The 15,983-nt window shown below is 52.0% G+C and overlaps 1 long non-coding RNA gene and 1 other non-coding gene across 2 annotated transcripts; both read right to left on the bottom strand.

Annotated features, from left to right (window-relative positions):
• Window positions 1-8,220: 8,220 nt before the first annotated feature.
• On the bottom strand, window positions 8,221-12,216 carry LOC121081000. Its single transcript, XR_005825560.1, has 2 exons — window positions 11,791-12,216; window positions 8,221-11,359 (listed from the first exon to the last, which is right to left on the bottom strand). It is a non-coding gene; the product is annotated as an uncharacterized LOC121081000 (long non-coding RNA).
• On the bottom strand, window positions 11,003-11,182 carry LOC121082801. The gene has a single exon (XR_005826130.1).
• Window positions 12,217-15,983: the final 3,767 nt, after the last annotated feature.

Here is a 15,983-nt window from a genome sequence, read left to right as displayed (position 1 = left end):
CCCAGCTGATATATCCTTGCCCACACAGCCGGTGGGATGACTCTGCAGCTAATTATGCGACATGATTAGTAAACAAATGATGCATTTGCACCAAGAAGGAAAAAGAAAAAGAGAGGAAGAAAGGAAAAAAGCAAGAAAACAAGCCACATTTCAGGATAGCAGCATGCAGCAGTGTGCTTTTTAAAAATCTGCTGAGGAAGGCACTTGCACAGCACATGGTTTGGGCAGATCAATGAAGCTGCAAAGTGGCCTGCTCCTGGCAGGCACACAAATCCACTTTCTAATGAAATTTACAGCAAGTGGAATTTAGGTCACTACTCGGAAGCATTTAGTTTATTCCAGGCAGCTTTTAAAATATTTAAGAAATAGCTGTCAAATTAAGCCTGCTCACCTCTGGTGGAAGGTCCAACTTGGAGCCACGGCAGATTTCTTAGCTACAGCTTAAAAATATATATATTTTTAAGCTTTCTTTGATTGCCTCCTCCCTTCATCATCACAGCACAGTGATTGAAATCAACTCCTGCCATGCAGTCCTGCTGCGGGTGGGAACTAAGGGCCCAAGCGATGCTCGGGCTGCCCCAGCCCAGCCTGTCCCTTCCCAAGGGTCAGGGTGGTGAGACACCCAGACACGACCCTCCCGCAGCCTGTGCTCTCCCTCCAGCAATGAACGCAGGACTTTACTGCTGCAGGAAGACCAATACTACAGCCAGACCTAAAAACAGCTCCCAAGGGAAGCAGCTAAAAGCAGCCTCTTAGCAAGGATGAGCCCTCACTGAAGGCTGAGTGATGCGGAGTGGAGTGGAAGGATCTGGGCTGGACTGGTGGCTCTGCTAGCACTGTTCCCAGATGTCACACTTAAGGGAGCTGCTGTAGCCTCTTCAACAGGTGGTGGAGAGGGAGGAAAGACGGGAACCAAGCAGTTCTCAAGCTGTTTACCCCACAGAAGTGGCCACAGCCTGAAACCTCCTTGCTCTCAATTCCAGCACAAATCAGAGTGAAAATACAGACACTTCCTCTTCTTACAATGCAAAGTTCAATGTTTTGCATAACAGAGTGAGGGAATTAACCACTTCACGTCCCAGCTCAAGGTCCAGCCTGCCAGGCCCAGACCTCAAAGCTTTTCCAGCCTAAGCACAAGCCAGGAGCAGCAGAGGGGAGAGCAGAAAGCCTCGGAGCACAGCTGGGCTCCCAGCATGTGGCTGCACGGTCCTTGCTCCCAGCCAGCTCTTGAGGACTGGCCCGGCAGAGCAGTAACGTGGCCGTGGCTATGGTGCTTGAGGGCTTAGTGCAAGTGCAGAAGCCACCTCCAGAGCAGGGCATTTGCTGGGACATGCTTTGGAAGTCAAAGCAGTTTTCCCCATTGCTCAGCAGCTCACCCTACCCTGACAGCCACCTGCCCACTCCGCCTCCATTTGCTGCAGCCAGGGCATCTCCCCTGCCCCACAGGACCTGCTCCCCTCTCATGGGGTCTGTCTGTCCTCCCAGCCCAGCTCCAGCACTCCGGATTTGGCCTGTCTGCAGCTGAGGTAAAACACAGGTGTATATGCAAACATCTCTGCCTCCTTCATCATTATTTTTGGCTTGCACACGTACAATATCCGTTTCATGCTCAGCTGATGGAGGATTTGCTTGACTGCATTACAACCCTGGCTGCTGCTCTGCAGCTGGCTTCGTACCAGGATCTGGCACCAGAGGACACAATCGGTCTCCATCCTACAATCCATCTTCACTCCTGGGCTTGGATGAGCACCCCAGGATGCAGCTGATGGGCACTGCTGCTGCACACAGCGACACCATCCACCATGGCCCTGGCAGCCCTTTCCCTCTGCTTGGGCTTGCAAGACAGTATCAGGGCACGACAAAGGCTGTGACGGAGAGGGATGAGGAGGGACCAGTGATGCAGAGACAACACCATCCCTCCACAGCTCCACAAGCCTCATTTTCCTCTCCCCTTCTCCTGTCGGCACCGTGTGCCAGCCTCCTCCGGATGGCTCAGCTGCTGCCCTGGCCCCACTCAGCCCTTAGGCTGTGAACCTGTGTGCATTTGCCCTCGAGTTAATTCACACTGGTGCCCATTCAGCTGGGTCACAGAGCTGGCAACAATGCCTTTGGACACAGCATCTTGCAGGAGGGCTCGGGGCACTGGCAGCCCTGGTGGCATTCCTTCCTGGGAGCTGGGACCTGTCCCCTGCATGCCCCTACCAAGCTGCCTCTCCTCACCCTGCCTCAGGCCTCCTGCCCACAGCTCCAGGAGGGGAGAGCACCAGAAGCAGCAGCTGGTTGCTTGGTGCCTGCACGAAAGGGCCAGGCCACACACCTTGCTTTTCCCATTGTAAAACTGGAGAAAGCCAAGCTCCCACGGGTGGCCAAAGGCACCAACTGCTCTCGTGCTTTCTACCTAGAAGGAAAAACACTCAGCATTAGGTGTCTCACAAGGGATCAGGTATTTTTTTTCCATCCCGTGGCCAGGGGAAGTGTGCTTTCCTCCACCCTCTACACCTAGGTGCCCGCAGGGTCTCACGCCCCGCACCCTTCCTCCTGCAGCTGGCTGCAGGAAGCAGCGGGTCCCTTTTCCCGGCAGTCCCACCCAAGGGGCTGCCCTCTCACTCAGGGAACAGGGCACATATTTTAAGCCCAGAACATTGTGCACAGACCAGTTCAAAACAAACAACTAGGTGAGAGCACAGAACAGATTCCAGCAAAATCAGGGGAGCCCAGCAGAGCAGGCTGCCTTGCTGTGGGTTTTACTTTCACACATCTTTTACGACCTCTTGGCCAGTCCCAGCTTTTCTGTTCCACAGGAAATTCCAATACCAAAAGCCCCACGTCAGGCCAGATTTGGAGGGTTTGGGTTTTCGGGTTGGTTTTATTACTTTTTCACCCCCAGAAACTTTAAAGAAGAAGGAAGAAACTGTAATTCTAAAGCACTGAATTTGGGATCAAGGACTGTAAGAAGAAACAGTCACAGCATCACAACCTTTCTGTACCCAGGAAGCATCTTTCAGCGTGGGGATACGTAGGAGACAGCCAGACTAGGGCTCTGTGACCAGAATTCATTGCTTAGGAAGAGAACCCTCATCTTATCAATAAAACCAACCCGGTTAAACCCTGCCTGGAAGAGAGAATAATTATTCAGCCTGAAAGACTAATTTGATGTGGAAAATCAGGGAAGGAGGCTGGCTCTGGCTTGTCCTCTGTGCCTTGTGCTGGCTGGTGAGGAGGGGCCTGCAGTGTCTGCTCCAGCTGAGCAAAAGCCATCAGCCTTGCACTCAGTTTTGCCAAGAGAAGCCTGACAGCTCACACGACCTTCTCCAAGACTGATTTTCCCCTTTTTCCATTTAGCAGATCCTGATTACTCTGAAAAGAAGATGAACGTGGCTGCTCTGGCCCAGCAGGTTATACAGACATTGTCAAGCACAAATCTCCTTATCAGGTCATGTTGGTGGGTGGCAGAGCTGTGTGTGGCACTATCGGTTATCACCAGTGTCTGCAAGGACAGCAGAGAGGGCACTGACTGCTTTTACTGCACCTGCAACCAGAGCTCTCCAGTGGAGAGGCTTCCCCCCCTCCCATTATGGAAGAAATAAAATTACTATAGAGAATTTTCTGCCTGGTCCAAGAGTCATGACTTTAATTTTTACTTCTCCCAAAAGAAGTCTGCCACCCAAATGGGCTGAAAAGCCAAGTCATTCCCCCTGGATGCTACCACACCACAGCTGACCCTCATGTATGGTGATGGTATCACAGCCCTGCCATGGGCTGAGGCACTTTCCTGCCAGGGAAAAGGAATCAGCTGCATGTTGGAAGGGCACTATTTCCCAAAACCCAAGTGCCCGACTCTGCCATCCTGCATTCAGTGCACATATACCCATTTTTGCAATGAAGATCTGGCTGCCATCACTGCAGAGCTGCCTGCTGTCCCAGGCAGTGCTGCTGGGCAGCTTCAGCAGGGACCAGATGGTGCCAGCTGGCTGGCAAGCTCGGGGCTGACCTTACCTTCAGCACTGAGATCTCCAGGGCTTTCAGTCCAGCAGGATTTTCCCCTGCAGTAAGAACAATTACTAAGAAGTCATTAAAAAACCCAGTTCCTGGAATCATTGCATGGTTTGGGTTGGAAGGGACCTTAAAGATCATCTAGTTCCACCCCCCCTGCCATATCCTTCCTTCCTTCCAGCCACCTTCCACTAGCCCAGGGTGCCCCCAGCCCCGTCCAGCCCGGCCTCGGGCACTGCCAGGGATGGGGCACCCACAGCTGCTCTGGGCAACCTGTGCCAATATCTCACCACCCTCACAGTGAAGGATTTCTTCCTCATATCTAATCTAGATCTCCTCTCTTCCAGTTTAAAGCCACCCCACCTTGCCCTATCACTACATGCCCTTTTAAAAAACCCCTCCCCAGCTTTCTTGTCAGCACCTTTAGGTACTGGAAAGCCACTGAAAGGTCTCCCCGGAGCCTTCCCTTCTCTGGGCTGAACAGCCCCAACTCTCCTGGTGTGTTCCCAAAGTGCTGTGGTGAGAAGCAGGAGAGAAGATTGCAAGTGGTATCTGTGCTCAGTGCCCTGGGTTATATTGCAGGAGGGTTCCCAATCTCCCCACAAAAACACAATGAGCAGAACTTTTTCCAAAAACCCACGGGACACACAGAGTATGACCTCACCAGTCACAAATGGAGGAACTGAGAAAGCTGTGCACAGGCAGCAGGCAAGGACAAGCAGAGCCAGAGAGGCTGCAGCTCCCCGGCCCGCAGAGCTGACGTAAGTGCTTGATGCTGCCAAAAGGCAGAGGTCTGGCTCACCCAGAGCCCCCCAGGACCTTCTGTGGGCCAGCCTAGCTCCTTATTCCAGCAACTATAAAATGCTTTTCTGCCAGGCGAGAAAGTTGCGTCAGCTCCCTGCAAGGAGTAAGAAGAGCCAGCATGAGCTGGGCACAGCAAGCACCGCAGCTCCCTTCCCGCAGCCACAGGCTGCTGGGGAAGCTCCTATCCCAATGTCCCCAGAGTGGCCAGAGGAACAGTCTTGGGGCATGGGGTGAGAAGAACAGAGAAATCCCATGCACTGGGAGACAAGGACCCAAGAGCATAAGGGAAGAACAGAGTGGAGGTGAGCTCCCTGTGGCTGGAAGAACAGGTTGGATGCTGCAGCAGGGCAGCCCACCCACCCATGCAAAACATTAGAGCTGCTGCCATCCATGGAGCTGTTTTCAAGCAGGCTGACAGAGCTGGAGACAATCAGAAGCTGCAGAGACCCAGGGACGACGAGGGGCTCTGCTGCGTGGGGAGGGAAGGCAGGGCACTATCCCAGGGCAGGGTAAAGCAGCACTTGGAGGGCCACCAGGTCTGTGACCTGCCAAAGAGCAATGTTCCCTCCAGCAAGCAAAAGCCCTGCTCCAACAAAGCACGCTTCCTCTCGGCTCACCATCAGCACGGGGAGCACGTCCAAGCAGGTAACTCATTGCTCTGGAGACTCATGTACTCGTAAGATGAGCTATTCTTACCCATGCAGGAAGGAATGGCTTGCAAACGGCACAAACAAGTGCATGGCTTGACCTTATCACAGCGCACAGGGCGCAAATGGCAGACAAGGCTCCTCCAAACAATTACTCATGCTTTGACGGTCAGGTTGTATTTGGAAAAACGTGGAGCCACAGTGGTGGCCAAAGCACTTTGCACACCACCTTCTTCACAGCTGGGAAAGAAAAATAAACAGCGTGTGTGTGGAGAGCTGGGTCAAAGCACTGCATTAGAGGCCAGAGTGCATTTGGGTGCAGCTCTCGTGTGGACACCCATCGCTCCCACCAGCACCTCTCCTGGGTCCCTCTGCAGCTCACCAGTGCTCACAGCCACCCTGGCGCTGCCCAGCACTGACCTGCTGGGGACTTGTGGAACCCTCAGACAAGCTGTCTGACATTGCCCACCTTGATGCAGGCAAGGGACAGAGAAACAAGCATCTTGTTGACTACATGGTTTAAAACCACTCCCCTTCTGGGTGAGCCTGGAGCTAACTGTGGCGGGGATTAGTTTTGCCCAGTTAGCACGCAAAACTAGTAAAACAACACAGGTTTCAAAACGTATCCATGCAATACCAACACTGACTGGCTGGGGTGTTCGCCTACTTACTCTCTTTGCCTTGGCAGTAAATTCTCAGTTATTTAAGAGGCTCACAGCAGCTTCAAGTCATAGGAAAACCAAATGGGCCAGTGATAAGCAAACCCAGGGGCACGCGCCTGCTCAAGGCCATGAGAGGCTCCAGAGCAGGCAAGCAGGGACAGGGGATGCATTGCCCAGTGTCAGACAGACACAAGCCACTTTTACAATGCAATTTGAGCCACTCCAGCTGATAAAACAAATAAGATCCTTAAGCATGATTTTCAACTTACATAGACCCAAATATCCAACTGACCCACTTCTGCCAGGTCAGTTGTGCTCTCCTCAAATGAAGGCTGTTTACAATCTCTAATCGACTTTGCATGTTGGCTAAGCAGAGAACTCAGTACACCGAGCCAGGGGAGGCTGCGTCCTGCCTGTACCTGTCAGCCCAAAGAGGCTTTTACTGTAACAGTGCTTCTGTGCAACTAATTACTTCAGCCACTGGACTGTTTTTACAGCAAGACCCTGGGAGAGGTGCTGGGATGGGCTGGGGACTGCGCTTGGCAGTCCTGTGCATATGTGACTGTATTAAGACACAGCATTCCCCAGGAGAAGCTGGGGAAAAGCATTTTTTTTTCAAAAGGCAAATGGTGACCAGCTCCTTGCTGACCCATTCCGAATTAAAACCTTCAAAAACAACATTGACATTTTTGCAGAAGCCACAAGGTCAAAAGGATGCAAAATTTCCTTGAAAACAAAGCAAAGGCAGAAAAGCCGTTGCAGGGCTGCCCTTCCCGCAGGCACCCCATCACCTCCCCACCCTCAACACTCACACAGCTCATCAGCTTCACAAGCACCATCCCCTTTCGGGTGCTTCCCTGTGGCTCCCCAGCCAGCCTGCACCCCAACACCCAACCAGCCGTGCCAGGAGCAGTACCCAGCAGACATCATGCTGCAGCCAAGAACTGTTCTCTCTCAGATGTAATGATCGAGCTCCGAAATGTCCACAGACTCCATTTGGTACCCACAGCTGGAGAGAAGCGTACACTCGCCCGCATCTCCAGCCACAGCAATCACATACTCACAAAGATGCACATCTCTCCTTTGGGTGCTCCTCAAGCACTGCGAGTGCTGGAGCAAAGCCAGCATTGCTGGGTTCGGTTCTGCTCAGGAATTCATTCTTAATGTCACCTTGGAGGTCAAACTTAAGTGAGGAAGAAATCCTGTGCTTGGCCAAGGAGCCAGCATGGCCACCACCAGCTGAGTGACTTCTGTGGCACCTCCCATGAGTACAAAGAACACACACAACCCAGCGAGCAGCATGGGTTCACGGCGTTTCACAGCATGCTAGCCTCACGCTCGGCTTGGGAGCGTTGCAGATCAAGTGGAAATCCCCTCTACCTCTGAAAGGAAATCTCAGAGCCAGGCTCTTTCCAGTGCAAGTGAAAAGTTAATATTTACTTAGCCAGGGCACATTTTACTACCCAGGAGGAAGGAAAGGGAACTTGGCATGTGCAAATTAACCCTCCAAGCAACCTCTTCCAGCTACCCGTGCTGGCAGTGGGCACTAACTGCATCAAACCTATAGCAGAGCTGCCTCCCCCAGACACACACGCACATTGCTTATGAGTTATTCCCGGCTGCACACTGGCCAGGGCTGAGCACCATCACATGGAGCGCACGGCAAGCCCGGCTGATGGTTATACAACCTGGGCTGCTGCCAAAGCGCAGAGCTGGGATCTTCAACAGGAATGTAATCCCGCTGTGGCCTCACTGCCTGCGCATCCGATTAAAGGAAGAAAGTCTCCTGGTTTTCCAGTTTCAGTGAAAGCAAACCATTCCGTGGAGCTCCACACCCTCTAGTGGGGATTGGAGACTGGCACACTGAGGAGATGCTCTCAAATCCTTCAGCACCGAGTTTGATTCAAGATTGTATTACCCCTACAGATCCCCAAAGCACATCTAGACAGCACTACACATCACCAGCATGTGACTGCCCCGGGCACAAGTGTCAGCGTAGAAGTAGCTTTATACGCCTACTTTACTGTATGCACACTGGCAGCATGTTAAAAGTCTTTCTACTTTGTTCATGCACAGTATCAAGTATTAAATATGAAGAAAGGAAGAAAGTCAAGTCTGAGAACCAGATTTTATTTATGTTTACCATCTAGTTCAGCAAAACTACTATCTAGAACCTAAAAAGACCGCACAGGTATTAACCAAACTGCAAGGGCAGCACTCTCACCATCCTGCAGAACGATCTTCTGGTCCAGGCACCTGAAAAGAAACAATCAGGACATTCAGCCACAGTGAGCAAGCTGCAGGGAAAACTGGGCCCTGGCACTGGAGCTGCTCAGCATGTGCATCAGGTTATCAGACACCACAAGGCTGTCACACAGCTCGTGATGCAGGGCCCTCCTGCAAACAGTTACGTTACAGGTTAACTGAAATGAGAAAATGCTTTATTGTTCAAAAGTTAAGTTGACAGGACAATACTTGGTCAGACAAATGACTTTGTTTTTAAAATGAAGATTCTTCAAGCTTTGAAGATACTTCTCTGACTTATATCCAACTTTTCCCTCCTTTATTAGAGACCTGACAAGTTTGAAGTACAGCAACACTTACAAATTTTCAAGCTTTCAGTTTAAGAGATAAATACAGCTCATTTTCCAGGTGCAACTGAGCTCAGGACATTTGCAATCACCCTGTCTAGGGCTCCAAACACTCTGTTCTGACAGCCCATGTGGATGAAAATACCAATTTGTGACCCAGGGAAGACCGACATTAGTGAAAGGGAAATGCTTGTTGAAATAATAAACCAGACAAAGGATGTCAGTTTGCAGTAGTACACAAGCAAAATGTCTTCTAACTGCAGCCTGAGACTGTCAGACCTCTGCCCACATCACTTCAACATCAGGAGACAAAGCAGAAAGGCAGAACTGGTTGCAAACTCCAAGAGTGTGACTTTGCATCATGCGAACAGAGTGCAGCTTTGCTGGGTGCAGGAGGTATTGCCCAGTCAGGGTGTTAAGACAGAAATCCAGCTAAAGCTAGAGACCACTGTCCTACACAGATCAGTCTTCTCTGGATCAACATCAACTGAAACACCTAAGAGAAGCAGCATCCCAACCCCAACTCTCCTCAAAATCCTTCCTGACAGCATTTCTACCATGAAAACTTCCAATAGCACACTAATTACCACTTTTGGCTCCAATTCCTTCCCAGCTGGTGGGAAGGTGCTCTCAAGCCTGTAGTGTCACAGTAAAATAAGGCTGCCAGATTAATCCAAGCGCACATGCCTGATCATTCCAGGCATGGGAACATGACTGCATTTCTGCTGAAATGGCCACAACACACAGCCCAGAGCTTATACTGCGTCATGTGGCACAGCATTAACCTCCTAGACTGGTCTGAGCCAGCAAAGCGAGCTCATACAGGTCAGTGTTGTGTCACAGGGATGCAGCATTTGTGTCTGGCACCAGAAGGCCCCAAGCTAGAGATGCTACCTCATTTCTGCTGAGGGGCACAGTATAAACAGCGTTTCTTCAAAAGTACACTTCATACTGTTGTGGTTACCCTGGCAGAATCAGATGATGAACAAGTACGTGTGACACAAAGAATTAACACTGAGCTTGTTAAAGCATCAGGCTCGCAGATTAACACCCCACTAAAATCATCAGGGGCAGTTCACAGATTTGGTTAAAACAGCATGGAACCAGACAGAGCAAAAGCATATTAGAGCTCCCAAGACAGACACATAGATCACACTCTTCTAGCTCACGTGCTGCTGGTGTGCAGTGCCCCCATTTTAAAGATTTGGTTAGAAATACAGCATTTGGCAGCTTCTTCATGGCCACCATGCACACTGTGAGTTCTACAGCACAGCTCCCATGCAAAACAAAGCCACTGCAGTGGGGAGGAAAGGGGGGGGGAGGCAGGAAAAAAATTTTTCCCTCCCCCAAACTACAGAGTCCTCTCCCTCTCAACCTATGATACTGTTAGCTTTCCCGTAACTTCATTCACGTGCTAGAGGGTTGCTTATTTTCCTCCTCGTAGCTTGTTTTTGCTGCTTTATTGAGTTAAATCTGCTCACAGATAAGCCTGGCAAATCCCAATGCCAGGTCACGGTAAGCAAAGGAAGCATTCTGCTGGGACTGGGGGCAGGGAGGGTCTCCCATTTTAGCTGCAATGAAATATTAATTCATTTACAGGCAAAACTTCCCTGAGAGAGCTCACCGATCACTGCCAGATCACTTGCAGTCACACACAAAACAGTCTGATGGTAAAGCTGGTTTAAGGAGCACCTTCTTCCTCCTAATCATATGGCAGCTCCTCAGCTGTACAGGAGCAACCATGTGGGGTGACCTTGCTGTGAGCCAGATCACCCAACCCACACAAGTGGAAAAAACACTTTTTTTTTTTTTCAAAGAGTTGTCAGAAGCCAGGATCACTTTGGTATCAGGTTCACAGCACAGGCCCTTCCCACTCCCCTTCCCACACTTGTGAGAGCATGTGCCCACCTCAGCTGTGACGCCAGCTGCACTCCACAGCTGTAGGAGAAAAAACAAACAGCAAAGCAATCACAGATGTAAGGAGAGAGAAAAGTACACAACTTCCAACAAAGCCTTATGATTTGCTCAAGTAAAGAAACCACCTTATCAGTATTCCTTAAAACGTGGGTAAGAAAGTTTTAGAATTCAAATAATATCTAGGGAAGTCAGGTGAAAAAACGTATGAGCAATGTATCATTAAGTTCTGTTTTCCATACCTGTGAAACTTGTCTGGAAAGGAAGGGCAGTATCAGTTTAAGTTTTCTAAAAAGTTTTCAAAAGATGATTCAGTATACATTAAGAAAACTAACCTAACAGCTGTTTTTCCTTGGCTTGGGGGGGGGGGGGGGGGGGGGGGGAAGGAAGATGTTGTATGCAGTATCATACATGACCATCAAAATGCTGCATGAATGCTCACACCTGTTACTGCACAGGGTAAGCCCCAGCATGGAGCCCACCTGGGAGCTGATCTCGGGCACGGGTGAGGCTGGCTGGTACAAGGCTGGGCCCGCTGGCCCCACCACCCAGCAGCCCTTCCCCAGCCCTGCGCCGGCTGCAGCGCCGGCAGCCCCCTGGTGCCCCCCACCCAGGAGTGTGGCACTGGGCTCACCCGGTTCTCACCTCACCAACGGAGCTAGTGCCGCCATAACCACCAGTGTCACCGTCGGGGCTGCGGCTCCGCTGGGGCTGAGCCCCCCCCGGAAACCCTCCACGGGACACAAACCTGCGGATATTCGAAAATATTAAGGAAAAACCATAGTCCTGGCCCCTGTGCTTTTCGCACCCTGAGTCCCCCCTGCCCCAGCCACGCACCCCCCCGGCCCTTCCAGCCCTTGGACCCAGCTCGGCTCTTCCCCCGCCCCCCCGCTCCATGGGACTGCCCCCCGGTGCGGGCTCCAACCCCTCCCCCATGGAGGAGCCGCCCGGCGGGTCTGTGCCCCGCACAGCGCCCCAGCTCTCCTACCGCCCCCCTCCCTGCCCCCAGCCCCCACTGCAACACTACAGCCCGCCCCTCAGGCCCTCACGAACCCCCACACTGGATCCCAAACCCCCTTTGCCCCCCCCACAGCCCCCCGTACCCCCCTCCCCAGCCCCCACTGCCCCGCATCGTCCCCCGGCCCCACTACACCCCACAATACACGCCCAGCCCTACACCCTGTCCCTCAGCCCCCGCTGCGCCCCAGCTCCCCCGGCCCGGCCCGGCCCGACCACGAGGCCCGGCGCAGCCGGAAGCGCAAAGGCCACAGAAACCACCGAGGTGACGCGCGGGCCAGAACGCCTCGCAGAGCACTTCCGGCCTCCCGCAGTCCTCCAAGCACCGCCTTAAAGGGCCAGCCTGGCCCCGGTCGTCGTTATGGCAACCGGCGGGCCCCAGGCCAGGCTCGGGGGCGGGCAGCCGGGTGGCGAGTGTCCGGGACGCAGGGCAGAGCCATCCCGGGGCGCTGGGCCTTGCACGCTGCCTCTGGCAGTAAGGCGCCGTGCCCTCCCCCGCAGCCGTGCCTGGCCCCGGGGCCCGGCGGCCCCGGGGCCCACAGTCCGGCCCTTCCCCCGAAACTGGCGGGGCGAGACCCGGGAACTCGGCCGGAGGGGCTCGGGGGAGGCAGCTGTGACCCCGGCCCGCTCGGGGGCCGGCCCGGTGGCTGCGGGTTTTGGTTCCCCAGAGGGGCACAACCGCAGCACATGGCGGGGCCGGCGGCGGCTCTGGGCCGGTGTTGGCAGCGCACTGGCATTAATACGGAGTAAATGAGTATTTAGATCGAATTCCCGGTTGATGGTTTTTGAGGCTGCCTGTTTACGTTGAATTGTGCGTCTCTTCCAGTGGCTCTGACAGCTCCGCTCCTGGTGAAGCGTGAGAGGCTTTTCAGCGTGAATAAAGGTATCTTACTCATGTAATTTAATCACAAATTTCCCTCCAAGACATTTCAGTGTGAATAGCCCAACAGAAGAAAAACACCACAGTGCACATGCAGTAGCTTTCTCCCTGATTAAAAATGAATAAGCACATGGTTTTATTTCTGCAATAACGCATTTTAGCAGACCTTTTATAAAATATGCATACAGATCTAAATCATACATGCAAAACCTGGGCAGGAAGAGCAGCTGGTAAAGCCAAGCCAACCACCGCTAGCAAACGCTGGCTTTCAGGTTGCCCATGAAACCATCGTGTGGCCTCTTGGTGCAGGCACATTCAAACAAGGGGCTTGAATGACACGGTGACAACTTGTTGTCCCACCAGCTCAGCCCCACACTGTGCGAGGGCAGATCAGCCCCCATCACCCCGCACGCTGAGCAGGTAATTCAATACTCTGGTTTCTCATTAGTCAGCGTGCAGCCCAAGCCATGCCGTCTGCATGCTGCTCAGAGCCTGCTCGGAATACTAAACTGTTCATTTTCTTGTGATGTTTCTTCTGGCTTTTGTAAATATATGGACGGAGTGTTTTACAAATACCAAGGAATGGCTTTCCAGTCCCTATGAAATCAGAGGTCGTGATCCCCATTTTGTACACGGAATTGTGATGCAAAGGGATGAATGAAAACATAAGGACTCACATATTCAAGGAGTTTACTTTGCAAAACGCGTTTCTGTGCTTTTCAGGGTACAAAGCCTTTTCCTTCTGCCCCTTGACCAGTGGTCACAAGGCGAGGGGTATTCCCCTCTCCCAACACAGCCCAGGTTTTCCTATGTTGCTGGTTTAATGTTGGATGTGGCAATGCTCAGTGGGTTTTTCGCATATGATCACAGTGAAATCCTTTTTACGGTGTCAGAAGGCATCCAGAGCATGGTGGAAGAGCCCTGCAGGCAGTCTGCCCAGGGCTGGACCCTGGAACTTCATGTGCAGTGGCCACATGAGGCTCCTTGCAGGGCTGGATGAGCCAGCGAGGCTGTGCAGGCACCCTGGGCACCCTCACAAAAAAGGATGAGCTTTTCCAACTGAATCAGAGGGGCCTCACAACCTTGTTTAACACTACCCTGGCAGGGAGGTGCAGGAAGCAGCTGGACAGCCTGCTCCAAACAGACAGATCCTTCCCTCTGGAGCAGCACATCAGGGTGGCACAGGGGCATGTGCATGCAGAGCCTGAAAGCAAAAGCATTTCATGATCAATGCTGCAAACGGTGCACCTGCTGCACACGTTTGCTGTGTCCCCCTTCCCTTACACACCCATTTTTGTCTCTCCTCTTTGTCGCAGCACTGCTGACAGGAGCCACAGGACCATGCAGGTGCCCAGCAGCAACTGATCGGCTGCTGCACACCCCCATGCTTTCATTTTTCCTTGGTGTGATACTGCCAGGGATGTAGCCAGCTTTAATGTTATGTATCTCATTTATACAGCTGAACCTGTGCTGTCTGGCTGATGGCAGGGACAGCTCTGAAAACAAACTAATTCTTTTTTTTTTCCCTTTTTGATAAAAGAAAACATTACCTCTCTGAGATTTACACACTAGATCAAGCATAAACCTGAATTATCTCCCTCTTCTTTTCCTCCAAGGAGCAGATAATAGGTAGATCTATCCATCCATCTGCTTTGTTACATGTCGCCCTGCTTGGCAGCATTTCTGTTGCTATTAAACCATGCTCATCCCCCTTGACATTTAAAGGGCCGTTATATGATTACTGTCACAGTCTCGTACGTGGATCCTTAAACCAATTCTCTCCTTCTCTTCCCACTGATGATGGATTTCCTCGTTTATGCCATAGTAATTTGTTTTTCTCATGCTGTGCTTCAGCAAAATGCTTTCAGTGTCAACTGTGGTTTTCTGTACAGCCCTTCCCCACAGTGCCATGTTACAACTGAGCAGCTCCGGGCAAATTTGAGCTGCCCTGTCTTTCAACAGTGTTAGCAAAACAAAATAGTGTGTGCCTTCAGGAGCCTGATCACGCCGGGGTTGGACCTTCTGGTTTTGGAGTCACTATTGCAGTAGTGTGAAACATCACTGACCACAATCCTGTGATTCCTGTTGATGGGGCCATTGGCTACCATGGCTGCTCCATCGCCCCCATGCAGAATATCCCATGGGACCCATGGACGTCAGCTTCATGGCAAGGAGCACGTGGCATCTGAAAGCAGGGAGCTGTGGCTTTCTGCCTTTTGGGGAGCAGAGGGTGGGAAGCACTATCAGCTCAAGGGTTTGCAGCTCCTCAGTCAGGCCAGCACACACATGGGGAGAACATGCAGACCAGACAGTTTGCTGCCAGCAGAGCTTTTCCACATGATTTGCAAAGGGGAGAAACATTTCAGTGCGCCAGCTTCTGAAAGCAAAGTTCCTTCTGGCGTCTCCCATGTTCTTTGGCAAGGTCAGAAACGCTGAGCGTGGTACCCAGCTCCACTGGGGGTTTTTTTGCCAGAAGGTTCATCTCATACACGTCCAGGCACTGAGTGAAATGGGTAAAAACACTTGACAGAGAGTTTGAAACGTAAAGCTGAGCCCTTGTCCCATACATCAGTTTGTACTTTGGGTATCTCTCGTGTGAAAACCTGGCTCTGTGCGTGCTCCCAGCCCACTCCCACCACAAACAAACTGCCTGTCCTAGGGCTGCTCACACTGAGGGACTTCACCTACCCTCCTGAGCAGGACCATCAATGCGCTCCGGTTCCTGCCGCCTTGGGAATGGGCTGTGAGTGGGGCTACCCTGGCCCATCTTGCACTTGGAAAATGCAGCCAGCAGAGATCAAAATGCAAGTGAATGAGCATCTCCCTGGATGGAGACCGTCACAGCTGGTCGCATGACCGGTCATGTCACCTGGACAGCTGAGCCCAAGGCACTCGAAGCATGGACATCTACCCTGCCATGGGGCTGCAGTGCTGCTGAGCTGAAAGCTTGGGGATCTCTGGCTTAACCTGAAAAACAAAGTGAAAATTTCCCACTCCACGGAGCTCAGTTGTTTCTAGAATTACTCCCATCAGCATCTCTGCTGTTCCCAATCCGCCGCCACGGAGAAGATTGCAGACGTTCATGTATCTTATGAATCACTATTCAAACCCGCTTGCTTGTAAAGAAACATCCTTGACCAAATCCAGCTGTGCTGGGGAAAGATATTTTCTCTCTCAGGCACTTGTCACTGTCCCCAGCTGGAGGTTTCTCTCCCATCAACCTGCCAGCAAGGCAGTTTGCACAATTCAGGTGGAACCAGCTGGGCTGGTGTCCTCTACTCCGAAGATGATAAATGTGAGAGCAGGCAACCCGATGGGAGCACTGGGGTGGCATGCTGCTGATCATGGCACATCCACGCTGCTGTCTCCCACCTGCTGGGGGCTTTTTGGAAGAATAACTCATTGTGGCAAAATTTCTACCAGATCCAGTATCGTATGGCTGTGCTTCTCTCATATTAGCTGTATCAGGTATTAT

This window comes from Falco naumanni, chromosome 1 (genome assembly GCF_017639655.2).
Source record: "Falco naumanni isolate bFalNau1 chromosome 1, bFalNau1.pat, whole genome shotgun sequence".
Taxonomy (NCBI): domain Eukaryota; kingdom Metazoa; phylum Chordata; class Aves; order Falconiformes; family Falconidae; genus Falco; species Falco naumanni.
This window is presented reverse-complemented; position numbering and strand designations above follow the sequence as displayed.